Consider the following 14,170-nt stretch of genomic DNA (forward strand, 5'->3'; position numbering starts at 1 on the left):
TAGCTAAGCTTTTTATTTCCCCATGGCAGAAGTGAAATGCTTTTCGAGAATCTGAAGCAGTACATTTGAAAATGAACAAAATAATCTGCAAATATTTAACAGGAAGGGACTTTTGTCACGAAAAAATAAAAAAGATAATGCACTGAATATATCATACACCACGATTTTTCCATTTTTTCTGAACCTGCATTTACAATTTAGACAGCATGAAAGGATTCAGTATTTTATTTATTTATTTATTTATTTTACTCACTTATATGGCGCCATTAATTCCACAGGGCTTCACAGACAATATCGGCACTGTCCCCATTGGGGCTCACAATCTAGAACAGCAAATTCTTGGCAGAAAACTTGTTCTTTATTCCATATCAATTAAAAAACGAACCGTAAGACACAGCAGGCAATGTTTCGGCCATAATTGGCCTTTATCATGGCCAGAGAAAAATTCATACAGCTGTATGAATTTTTCTCTGGGCTTTATAAAGACCAATTATGGCCGAAACATTGCCTGCTGTGTCTTACGGTTCGTTTTTTAATTGATATGGAATAAAGAACAAGTTTTTTACCACAAATTTGCTGTTTTGGTGCCTCGGCTTTCCTGAACTTCTATATTGCTTTTGGACCCAGTGGGAGGCCCTGCCAAATTCAGCACAACTGGTCAATGGTGCATATGAATTTAACATATGACTCACTATGACATACATATACAGGAATTTGGGGAAAGTATAGTCCACAGATGAAGTACATGTATGTAATTTTGTATTAAAGGGAATCTGTCACTAGGTTTTTGCCCCCTAATCTGAGAGCAGCATAATGTAGAGACCCTGATTCCAGCGATGTGTCACTTACTGGGCTGCTTGCTGTAGTAGTCATAAATCACATTTTTATCAGCAGGAGATTATCACTATAGGACGAATAACCTTGCTGCCGTGAACAACCCCATCCCCACCACTGATTGGCCGGTTTCTGCCTATCCACAGTGTACATAGAAAGCTTCCAATCAGTGGTGTGGGTAGAATTATACAGAATTCAACGTTCAGAGAACTGAACAGGGATTTTATCAAAACTGCAACAAGCAGCCCAGTAAGTGATATGTACCTGGAATCAGGGTCTCTGCCTATATATCATACGGCTCTCAAATGGAGTAGCAAAAGCCTGGTGACAAAGTCCCTTTAAGGGGTTAAAGGCATTCTCCAGGAATACCACCCTACTTTTCTTTCTGAGTCTCAATAATCACAATTTAAGTGTGACAATTACACAATTATCTGCTAATCTTATTTTTCAATGGTAGTTTTGCCAACTGTATTTTACAATGATTTCACCTTATTTGCAATGGAAATGAACTCTTAATGCCCTGATTTCTTAGTTAGCATGTGATAGGCCCATACACATCAGCCAAGAAGGATGCAGAGAGCAGCAGCCTGAACCAATTATGAGACAGGAACTGTGCTTTAAACTGTTGTCATCACAGATCACAGCTCAGCCTTAAAGGATCTGAGCTGAAAAAAGCAACACAGCAGTAAAGGCCACCATATACATTAGATCGTTTAGCCGACAACCATCTCTCACACTCAAGAACACAAAATGTTCCTATTTTTTCAATTACTGGACTGCTGGTTTATCTTCTGGAAAAAAAAGAATGGCCTTTAGAAGTCCAGATTTTTCTGTTCCCTGACAACATATGAGGGAGAGTCATGAGGCCTCCATACACATTAGACTGACAGCTGATCTCACCAATATTGAATAGCCATCTAATGTGTATGGCGGCCTTAAAGGGAATCTGTCACCACATTTGACCTACCTAAACTATTAATATGGGCATACAGGTTATATATACTGGTGAAAAAAGTCATCCCTGTATGTCTCATATCAGGTGCCTTGTTGTGGATAAATCTTCTTTTATCACGTTATATAAATGACCTCTTCCAGGCTTTGGGGAGGTCACTGTTTTGATGGTAACTCTGCCTTCAGAGCTTATTTTACATGAAGGGGGAGTTACCAGTGTGATGAGTAATGGCCGCTCTCTGCTCTCCTGATCTCACTGCAGAGCTGTGTGTGATTATACCTGACACATCTGCAGCTTCCTCTCAGCTTCCATCTCACAGGCAGTCAGGGCTGCAATATTGTTACAATACAGCAGAGCTGTGAGAACTGCAGCTGTTAATGTGTTTGTAAGAAGATAAAGTTCATTTCTCCTGCTTTGTGCTAGTTACTTGTCTCACACTGGTAACTTCCCCTTCATGTATAATAATCTCTGGAGGTGGAGTTATCTACCAGGCAGCGTCCTCCCCATAGCTTGGAACAGCTCATTTACATATAGGAAAAACTTGGATTTCTCTGGAATAAGACATCAGATCGCAGATGTCAAGGTATCATTTTAAGCTGCTTTCTATGACCAGAATGCCCATACAGACGGCTTAGGAGGGATAATCCTACTGATACATTCCCTTTAAGTATCTAAGGAAAATAAATAGCAGGTAAGCTTCACTTATAGGCATGTAATTCGCTTTGAATCTTACAAAAGACATGCAGTAATTAATTACTTTAATGTGCTCACAAAAAAACATAACATTTGTCACATAAAAAATAACAACAAGGTTATGTACTGCCTACATACCTTTTGGTGAATAGCTGACTTATAGGCTCTCAATAAAGGTCAGTGGAGAAATGGAACACTTTGTTCTTGAATTTGCAATAGACGAATATAATTTCTTAATCATCACAAAGGCAATCACCTGAACAGAAAAGGAAATAAATAAAAGAAGTCGGAATGCATTAATAAGGCAGTACGTCCTTTCGTTAGTCACTTTTGATGAATATTGCAGCCTATTCCTGTGAGATATACTCTCGCTTATTATCCCCTTGTTGAATCTTTATGCAATAATATCACAAATCTTTGCTGGTAATTGGACATCAGCTTTATAGCTTTCGAAATGTTAACGGCGGCGCTGTCATTAATTTAGTTTGCTGTGAAGGTGCCATTAGGTGGATAGTAAAACGCCTACTTTATAATGTACTAACTGACAATTGATAGTAATGGTTTCTCACTTCAAAAAAAAAAAGAAAAAGAAATAAAACCAAGAAACTCCAGCTTGTTTCTGCGTGAACGAAGGTTCCTGCGAAGTAGATGTGGTGCCATAAAATGAGGACCGACGGTATGCAAGCATTGGGACTCTAGCATTAGTAACATTACTATGAATGTAGACAAGTCATAAATCAGAAGACAATCTCAATAAACTTCCCATTGTGCAACACCTAACAAGTAGCAACAGTCTTTGCACAGTAGTAAAACTGCTTGGCTCATCTTGAATGGCTTTTTAACAGTCCCTGGCAAAACTTCTTATAACTTATGTGAACACAGTTCATTAGCCTTAGGCCTTAGTCACAAGGAATAGGTGTAAATCTTTCAATTATAGCCTTTTTTCTCGTCTGATTTTGGCTTACTTAGGCCATGTTTACATGTTCAGTATTTGGTCAGTATTTTAGATCAGTATTTATAAGCCAAAACCAGGAGTGAAACAGTCAGAGGAAAAGTATAATAGAAACACGTGGACCACTTCTGTATTTATCACCCAGTCCTGGTTATGGCTTATTGATACTGATGTAAAATACTGACCAAATACTGAAAGTGTGAACGTGGCCTTACTCTCAATCTGGGCGTCAGTACACTAGATGCCTTGTCCAGTGATTGGACAAAGTCTTCAAATCGGGGAAAATTTCACTGGCGACGAAGAAACGGCTTGTACATAGTTTGGTCTTTTCTGTGGTTACATATGGATGCAAAATCTGAATGATAAAGAAACAAAGCAGAATCAACGCCTTCGAAATGTGGTGCTGGAGACGGATGTTATCAATACTATGGATGGCAAGAAGAACACACAAATCAATTTTGGAACAAATCAATCCAGACACGTCCCTCAAAGCAAGGATCACCAAGCTATGAATTACCTACATTGGATACCTCATACCAAAAGGAATCACTGGAGAAGGACATCATGGTCAGAAGAATAGAAGGAACAAAGCAAAGAGGAAGACCAGCAACCCGTTGGCTTGATACTATCAAAATAACAGTAGAGAAGACCCTGGTGGACCTATCTAGGCTTGCACAAGATTGATCTTTCTACAGAGTGCTCATCTATCAAGTAGCCATGGTTCGAGACTGATCTGAAGGCCATAAAAAAAAAACACTCGATGCCTACTGGAGTTGGCAGGGCTCTTGCAGTCACTTGTCTCCACTTAATCTGTCCAGCCTCTATTCTTATTCTTGGGTGAAATAACAGGCATCTGCCACACTTTGGTTTCTTAAGGTAGACTGGGAGGCCAACACTGCACTTTCACTGGTCATGCACTCACTCTATCACCTCTCATCACTTGTATGCCTCTGTTTTCTCTTGGTAACTAGTACCAATCCCTGCTGAACACTGATATCACACTGAAAGTGAACTTTTTTTCCCCTCTTCTAATCTGTTTTGTTGCCCAATTTTTAATTTTTGTAAAGACAAAACCTTGATTAGACAAAAAGGTGATGAGATGTTTAAAATAAGTTTTTAACTTCTTTTTACTTTGGGGACAGTACAGAGATCTTTCTAATGATGTTTTTACACCTAGGCCTGCGATGGATGCAAGGGGGCATCCTCTACGTCTAGAATAAAGGAGGTTTAATCATAATCACAGATGCAGATTCTTTACTGTAAGAGCAGTGAGACTATGAAACTCTTTGCCGCATGATGTCGTACTGGTTGATTCACTACTAATGTTCAAGCAGGGCCTGGATGTCTTTCTTGAAAACTATAGTATTACAGGTTACAGGCGCTAGATTCTGTGATGGGACATTGATCCAAGGAACTAGTCTAATTGCGATATGTAGAGTTGGGAAGGAATTGTCCCCTTAATATGAAGCTATTAGTGTCAGCCCCATGGGTTGTTTTTTGCCTTCTTCTGGATCAATATGTTAAGCTATAGTTGAACTCGATGGACTTAAGTCTACCTTCAACCTTAAAAACTTTGAAACTTTCTTTTTTTCATCCAATGTTTTTTGCCTGAGAATCATTTACTAATATTATGAGGGGTATAATTATATGGGATACTGAAGTTTTATTTCCATCTAGTCTTTAGCAACTGAGGGTGTCCACCTCTACACAATATGGCCATATGGGGAGACAAAAGATTTTTGTCCTGCCAAATATAAACTGTTGAGAATGTCAACAAGTCTTTGGGCATAGATGCAGGGCTGGCGTCAGCACCCGGCGCACCCGGGCTAGTGCCGGGCACCCCGCCGGGCTATGGGCGGAGGAGAGCGGTGCCAGCGCCCGCCCTTCTCCCTCGCTTGCTCAGGGCCCCGGCAGCCGGATACTTACCTCTCCCCGTGCCTCCACAGATCCGCTGTTTTCCTGCTGTGCGATCCCAGCTGTGCGCTCCCTGTGACGTCTCAGGTCAGAGGGTGCAGTGACGCCTTTCCACCGTGCCCTCCCCTGAGCCATCACAGGCAGCGCAGTGCGGGAAGACGCCGATGACGCTTGAGTCTGGACCTGAGCAGCAGCAGCAGGTGAGAAGGAGTGAGGTGAGTATTTGATTTTTTTTTTTTTAATGTATGGAGGCATGAGGCATTATATGGTGGGGGGAGAGTGGGCGTGACATCCTGCATGGGACATTATACGGGGGGGGGCTGACATCCTGCATGGGGCATTATATGGGGGGGTGACATCCTCCATGGGGCATTATATGGGGGGGTGAGATCCTGCATGGGGCAATATATGAGGGGTGACATCCTGCATGGGGCATTATATGGGGGGCGGTGACATCCTCCATGGGGCATTATATGAGGGGGTGACATCCTGCATGGGGCATTATATGGGGGGGTGACATCCTGCATTGGGCATTATATGGGGGGGTGACATCCTCCATGGGGCATTATATGGGGGGGTGACATCCTGCATGGGGTATTATATGAGGGGTGACATGGGGCATTATATGGGGGGGAAGGGACATCCTGCATGGGACATTATATGGGGGGTGACATCCTGCATAGGGAATTATATGGGGGGGAGAAGTGGCATCCTGCATGGGGCATTATATGGGGGGTGACATCCTACATAGGGCATTATATGGGGAGGAGAAGTGACATCCTGCATGGGGCATTATATGGGGGGGGGGAAGTGATATCCTGCATGGAGCATTATATGGGGGTGATATCCTGCATGGGGCATTATATATGGGGTGACATCCTGCAAGGGGTATTATATGGGGGGGAGAAGTGATATCCTGCATGGGGTATTATATGGGGGGTGACATCCTCCATGGGGTATTATATGGGGGTGACATCCTGCATGGGGCATAATAAGGGGGGGAACATCGTGCATGGGGCATTATAAGGGGGGTAGAAGTGACATCCTGCATGGGGCATTATATGGGGGGTGATATCCTGCATGGGGCATTATATGGGGTGGAGAAGTGATATCCTGCATGGGGCATTATATGGGGGGTGACATCCTGCATGGGGCATTATATGGGGGTGACATCCTGCATGGGGCATTATATGGGGGGTGACATCCTGCATGGGGCATTATAAGGACGGGAACAGCCTGCATGGGGCATTATAAGGGGGGGAACAGCCTGCATAGGGCAATATGTGGGGGGAACAGCCTGCATGGAGCATTATATGGGGGCCAGTATTCTGTATGGAGTGTTATAAGGGGACCAGTATTCTGTATGGAGCGTTATATGGGGGCCAGTATTCTGTATGGAGCATTATATGGGGGCCAGTATCCTGTATGGAGCATTTTATGGGGGCCAGTATCCTATATGGAGCGTTATATGGGGGCCAGTATTCCGTATGGAGCGTTATATGGGGGCCAGTATTCTGTATGGAGCATTATATGGGGGCCAGTATTCTGTATGCAGCATTTTATGGGGGCCAGTATTCTGTATGGAGCATTTTATGGGGGCCAGTATACAGTGTGGAGCGATTTGCCGGTTTCTGAGCTGTTGTGGAATTTACAATAGATATCAGTCATGTAATGTAAGAAGTGAAATCTTTGCATTGTACTATATATATATATTTCTCTGGGGTATCTGTGCATCATGAATCGTGGTATGTGTTAAAGGGGCCCACTGAGACTCTTTCGCCCGGGGCCCACAAAAACCTGGAGCCGGCCCTGCATGGATGCTTCTATGGTCCCTCCATTTCTAGGTCTTGATATACAGAAGAATATCATGTGGATATTTACTCAAAGTTTTTCAGTATTTTTTTTTTAAAGTCAACTATTGGTTGTGCCTTCTTCACCTTTAGGCCATGTTCACATGTTCAGTATTTGGTCAGTTTTTTACCTCAGTATTTGTAAGCCAAAACCAGGAGTGGGTGATAATACAGAAGTGGTGATGTGTTTCTATTATACTTTCCCTCTGATTGTTCCTCTCCTGATTTTGGCTTATAAATACTTAGATAAAATACTGATGAAATACTGAACATATAGACTTGGCCTTACAAGTACATTTCATTGTTTGGCGGTCTGCAACGGTTCTGGCACCCACAAAAATGGGACAGTCTAAATGATATTAGAACAGCAACGTGGTCAGCAGTACCCATCATTTTATATACAGTATTTGTAAAAAAAGAAAAATACTTTATGGACCCAGCCTAATAGAGGTGTACTGATCAAAATTAGCATTTATCATATTAGCAATATATCCTATAAAAGGCAATTAGTAGAAAAAACAAAAACCATGGTAAAATATACAGTATAATGTTCAGCTCCCATAATACAACAGACTATAATATATTTCCCTGTTCACCTGAGCATGAATCATTTGTACTATAAAGTCGGTTAAATCCAGACAAGACAGCTTTATTTCTGTATTTTTCATTCACTTGGAAGATATAAAAAATGAAAAGCCTAATCTCATGGCTGGTGTAATTCACAAAGGTTAATCATGAGTATGCTCAGTACAGTAATTTAAAGGTCAAAGTAGACGTTCGGAGTAGGGAGATCAAAGCCTGATAGATTTGTTATATCAATAGTGGCACAAACATAACCTCTTTGCAGCACAGAGATGGCAGACTCTTTATACAGGTAAAGAAATTGTATCAGATTTTGGAATAATTCTGGGTTTTTGTAGAGGCTGTAAGTAAAAGTTTCAAACTCTGCTGACAGTATATACAATACTCTTTATGCATTATATAATATCCTTGTGGGATTAAAGGAAATCTAACCTAACCATCTAATCTGTGAGCAGCATAATGTAGGGACAGAGACCCTGATTCCAGTAATGTATCACTTAGTGGTCTGCTTGCTGTAGTTTTGATGATATTACTGTTTGATTAGCAGGAGATTATCACTAGACGACTAGTAAACTTGCTGTCATATAGTACTCAATACTCCTGAACCCCACCACACCACTGATTGGCAGCTATTTGCCTATGCCCAGTGTATACTGATCCCAATCAGTGATGTGGGCATAGTTATAGAGAGTTCAGCATTCATAGAACTGGTAGATCTGCAACAGGTAAAGCAGGGATTTTATCAAAACTGCAGCAAGCAGCCCAGTAAATGCAGGAATCAGGACCTCTACCTCTACAACATGCTACTTCTACCAGACTGGTTACTGTAGCGATGAGAGTTGCCACCCTGCGGGCTGCCATCGGCTCACTTTTTTTCCAGGCATAAGCTTTTGCTTGAAACAAAAAGAGCTGTATACGCATATGCTATATGTTTAAATCTCTCTGAATCTATTCGAATCACTTAGTGTTTAACTGATGAAAGTCTGACAACCGAAAAGTTTTATACACTCTCTTCACGTGGTAAATAAATTCACCAAATTGAGTGCCGAATTCTTGGACTTTTCATATGTAACTGGTTGGGACCCTATCCATGCACCTAGAAATAATACAGGAGTGCCATTCTTCTTCCTTAGTATTTTACTATTCAGCCAGTGGCAGACCCCAAAAAAGTACATTCAAAAATGTCTATACTATCTCACCAATAGTATATACCCTCTATAACTACAAGATTAAAACTGCTATTGGTAGATACAAGTCAAGTCATAAAAAGATACAAGCTGAAAAAATAATGAGAGATACATGAAAAATGGTGGTTGAGATTTCTCCATTAAAGAAACAGTCATATACCATATTGGTAACAGTAGAATAATTTTTGTGATTTATTTATATATAACAATAATATTAAAACTCTTGATGGTTGCAATTTCTCATATAAGGCACAGAAGCTTAAAGGGGTTGTCTGGTCTTAAATTACAAGTCTGCAATCACTCTATGTGACTGCAGACTTTTGAATCCTCACATCACTTGCACTGCATGCTGTAAGGATTCTCAGGTGTTAGCGGCAGGAATGGAGGTCATATGACAGCAAGTATGCGATATGCAATGCTCATCAAGACCGGTGAGAAAATGGCCATTTTTGATGAATTAGGCCATAGTCCTTACAGTTGTGCTCAAAAGTTTACATACCCCGGCAGAATTTTTCCTTTCTTGGCCTTGTTTCAGAGAATATGAATGATAACAAAAAAACTTTTTCTCCAATCGTGGTTATTGGTTGGGTGAAGCCATTTATTGTCAAACTACTGTGTTTTCTCTTTTTAATTGTTAATGACAACCAAAAACATCCAAATGACCCTGATCAAAAGTTCACACACCCTGGTGATCTCGGCCTGATAACATGCACAGGATTTGACACAAATGGGTTTGAAAGGCTACTAAAGGTAACATCTTCACCTGTGACCTGTTAGCTTGTAATCAGTGTGTGTGCATAAAAGCTGAGTGAGTTTCTGGGATCCAGACAGACTCTTGCATCTTTCATCCAGCCACTGACATTACTGGATTGTGAGTCATGGGGAAAGCAAAAGAATTGTCAACGGATCTACTGGAAAAGGTAGTTGAACTGTATAACACAGGAAAGGGATACAAAAAAATATCCAAGGAATTGATAATGCCAGTCAGCAGCGTTCAAACTGTGATTAACAAATTGAAAATTAGGGGCTCTGTAAAAACCAAACCACGGTCAGGTAGACCAACAAAAATTTCGGCCACAACTGCCAGGAAAATTGTTCGGGATGCAAAGAAAAACCCAAAAATAACATCAGCTGAAATTCAGGACTCTCTGAAAACTAGCGGTGTGGCTGTTTGTGCCAAGGAGGCACTTGAAGAAAAATGGGCTGCATGGTCGAGTCACCAGAAGAAAGCCATTACTGCGCAAATGCCACAAAGTATTTCGCCTACAATACGCCAAACAGCACAGAGACAAGCCTCAAAACTTCTGGTAGAAGGCAATTTGGAGTGATGAGACCAAAATTGAACTTTTTGGCCACAACCATAAACGTTACATTTGGAGAGAGGTCAACAAGGCCTATGATGAAAGGAACACCATTCCTACAATAAACCACGGAGGTGGATCTCTGATGTTTTGGGGATATGTGAGCTACAAAGGCACAGGAAATTTGGTAAAACTTGAAGGAAAGATGAATGCAGCACGTTATCAGCAAATACTGGAGGCAAATTTGCACTCATCAGCCCGGAAGCTGCGCATGGGACATACTTGGACGTTCCAACATGACAACGATCCAAAACACAAGGCCAAGTCAACCTGTTATTGGCTACAGCAGAACAAAGTGAAGGTTCTGGAGTGGCCATCTCAATGAGACACTCTGGGGAGATCTCAAGCGCGCAGTTCATGCTACACAGCCCAGGAATTTACAGGAACTGGAGGCTTTTTGCCAAGAAGAATGGGCAGCTTTACCATCTGAGAAATTAAAGAACCTCGTCCAAACTACCACAAAAGACTTCAAGCTGCCATTAGGGGACAATACACGGTATTAAGAACTGGGGTATATGAACTTTTGATCAGGGCCATTTGGATGTTTTTGGTTGTCATTAAGATTTAAAAAGAGAAAACACAGTAGTTTGACAATAAATGGCTTCACCCAACCAGTAACCATGAGTGGAGAAAAAGGTTTTTTGTTATCATTCATATTCTCTGAAACAAGGCAAAGAAAGCAAAAATTCTGCCGGGGTATGTAAACTTTTGAGCACAACTGTATATAGAAAAAAGTAACATGTCTGGTAAAATACATTACTATTCCACTCAGTAATTATTCAGATCCAGTATTCAGACAACTTTTTACCTCCGCTCACACAGTATCTGCCAGTTGAAAAAAAGAAACAGAAAAAAAGCTAATTCTATGTTGCTGTCATCTAATAATATCCAGTTTATCATCCATACACTCTGTTATCATGTTAATTTATTTTCTTTTATATCATACTGTATCTATAGCATTTCAGTTCTGGATGAGTAAAACCTCAAACAAAATCAAATGTATGGTAATGAGTTGGAAAACATATTACATTTCTCTCCAAAGACTAAATAGTTTTTTCACAATGAAAATAAAGTCTGTATTTATTCCAAATCTGTGTACTTAGCAGTTTAATGAACACTATCATTGAGATAACTTCAGTCTGAATGGATTCAGGCAAACTAAGCACAAGTCATACTTCCCACATAACATGAAACACATGTTTTCTGGCGAAAAGACAAAACTATTTTTTTCCTTGAAACCACATTCAATTTCTTTTTCAATATTCCAATTTCTAATTGTGTTTTATTACTGACTGCCAAAAAGTAACACATGTAAGAAAGAAAGTCCAAATATTACTGTGTTTTCTATCAAAGCTTTTTCTTCAGGGCTCAAGCACAAGGATGTGTTCAAGGTCCTTGTGATCCAGTTTTATAATATTGCGCCCAAATAGGTCAAATGGCTTATATTTTTACCATCCATTTTGGAGGTCAGTTTCTTACCATCAACTTTTGAATTACGAGCTTTTTGACCATATGGTTAGAAGAATAAGGTGGCCAGGACTGAGGGCTACATTGTCAGATGTCACTACAGTGTACAAAACAAGTTTGTATTAAACTTTTTATTACTTATCATTACTTTGTTATAAAGCTTTGAGTAAAACAAAAACAAAGTGAGAAATACAAAAGGAGACATTTTTCAATACTAGCAGAAGTGAAAAATCAAGTAGTTGCCCAAAATAACAAATTAGTTTGCCCTTTGTCACGATTCCACTACTCATGGTGTCCTAGGGATGCAGTGAGTGACAGCTCAATCAATCTATAGAATTAGGGGCATGCTGGGCTGTCAGTATTGTGACAACTCAGCATGCCCATTCTGGTGGTCTTGCCGGGTTTCCTGCAGGTGTCACCTGTCCTGTGTGATTACTTGGCTATTTAGCTGGCTTACAATGGTTATGCCATTGCCAGTCGTAGCTTTGCTCAGTGGTGTGTGTGCTTTGTGCTCCGTGTTCAGCTATTCAGATCTTTGTTGCCTGACCTAGGACTTTGCCTTTTAATTATTCTTTTGTATTGCCCCTTTGCCTTTGACATACGCTGACCTTTGCTGCCTGACCTCGGACTTTGCCTTTTGTCCATTCTTTTGCCTTACCCTTTTGCCTTTGACGTGTTCTCTTGTTATCTGATTCCGGACTCCCTAACTTCATTGTCTGTGATAAGTGACTCGGCATTACACCCTTTCTATTTTTCAATGGCCTTCAATAAATATAAGTTGGTATTTGATTTACTGTGGTGGATAATCTTTTCAAGTCTCATATGCACTTGGTTCAATCAAGGTCAGAATAAGACAGAAGCCAATAATTTCACTCTAATCACCCCGCAGAAGCTGGAAGAGACATGCTAAGCAATTTGAATTGCCAATCTGCCAATGGTAACTGCAAGGTGTCCAAAACCACCAAATCTTCAGCTCCACATGTATGCAATAAGCCAAATATCCCACACTGCCAAAATCAGTGAATCCCCATTGTCATGCACAGTGTTGGCAGAACCGTGCAGTTCTTTTCAGGAGCAATGCAGGAAATTCTCTAGGAAATCCTGCTGTTTGCAAACAACCTTCAATATCAAGCAACACAATAAACACCATTAGAAAACCTAAGCTACACAAGAACGGCACAAAAACAATACTGTTAAAGAGAATGGATCACCTATATGTTTTTTTTACTAAATACAATCAGATAGTGAAATACAGTATATTCTATTATTAATTAATAATAAATTAATTGGCATTTAAAACATTTAGAGATGTGCTTTTCAGCAAGGACATAGACAACAATAGTTTGTCCATGTTCATTGACTTTAGTGAGGAACTGGTTTAGATATGCTCTGTGATCTATGCAGATGTCATTGTGCAGAGGAAGTCAGAGGTGAGCTGTGATCATCACCGGCTGTCATCTGTAGATAGGTGTTTTCTTTCATTGCAATTCTGCCTGTGATATAAGAGGACTACTGAGAAGTGATTGCACGTGCAAACTGACTTGAACTTTAAGGCCCTGTCACACTTAGCGACGCTGCAGCGATCCCGACAACGATACGACCTGTCAGGGATCGTTGCTGCGTCGCTATGTGGTCGCTGGTGAGCTGTCAAACAGGCAGGCTCACCAGCGATCAGGGGAGCAGCGACATCGTGGAAAGAATCTTTCCACGATGTCCTGCTCATGGTTTCCAGCCTGCTAGTAACCCGCTGTTTATCATGGTTACCACTCTGCTATGGTGAGCGGGAGGTTACCGCTCTGTCAACTCTTTTCTTCCTGTGAAGTCAAATAGACAGAGCAGTTCCTTCTCTTTGCCTCTGCTCTGTCAACTCTTTTCTTCCTGTGAAGTCACATAGACAGAGCAGTTCCTATTCTTTGCCTCTGCTCTGTCACCTCTTTTTCTTCCTGTGACGTCACGTAGACAGAGTAGTTCCTTCTCTTTGCCTCTGCTCTATCATCAATTTTTCTTCCTGTGACATCACATAGATAGAGCAGTTCCTTCTCTTTAGCTCGGCTCTGTCGATGGGCATCACTTCTGATATATTGATTGACAGTCGGCACCCCGTTGTGTTAAGCTGATGCAGCTGTCAATCAATATGATGTCAACGTGATATCACAGGAAGCAGTAGAATTGCCACCAGGAGTGGTCTGTGACTGCTCTGAGAAGGGAGAGACCATTGTATGAGGTAGTTAACAACTACCCGCTGATAAGCGCTTAGCCCATTTGTAAAAACAAGTTCTAGATAACCCCTTAAAACATGACAGATTTATTTATCGTAGGTATTTCTAATAAAAAATGTATTAAACAAAAAGCTTTGGAATAGTTGCGCAGTCTCTATA

General features: G+C 40.9%; 1 protein-coding gene across 3 annotated transcripts in view; it reads right to left on the bottom strand.

Moving 5' to 3' along the window:
• The window catches only part of TMEM150C (transmembrane protein 150C), a 294,980-nt gene that overhangs the window by 163,565 nt on the left and 117,245 nt on the right, over positions 1–14,170 (bottom strand). For 2 of the 3 annotated variants that reach the window (XM_073637018.1, XM_073637019.1), the window contains one exon: positions 2,618–2,735. The exons of the other annotated variant lie outside the window; for it this stretch is intronic. The gene's annotated coding sequence lies outside the window, so the exon portion shown is untranslated. The remainder of the gene's footprint in view (positions 1–2,617; positions 2,736–14,170) is intronic. 3 annotated transcript variants of the gene reach the window in all.

This window comes from Phyllobates terribilis, unplaced genomic scaffold, assembly GCF_046119375.1.
Source record: "Phyllobates terribilis strain yellow unplaced genomic scaffold, ASM4611937v1 Scaffold_1__5_contigs__length_1240528914, whole genome shotgun sequence".
NCBI lineage: Eukaryota > Metazoa > Chordata > Amphibia > Anura > Dendrobatidae > Phyllobates > Phyllobates terribilis.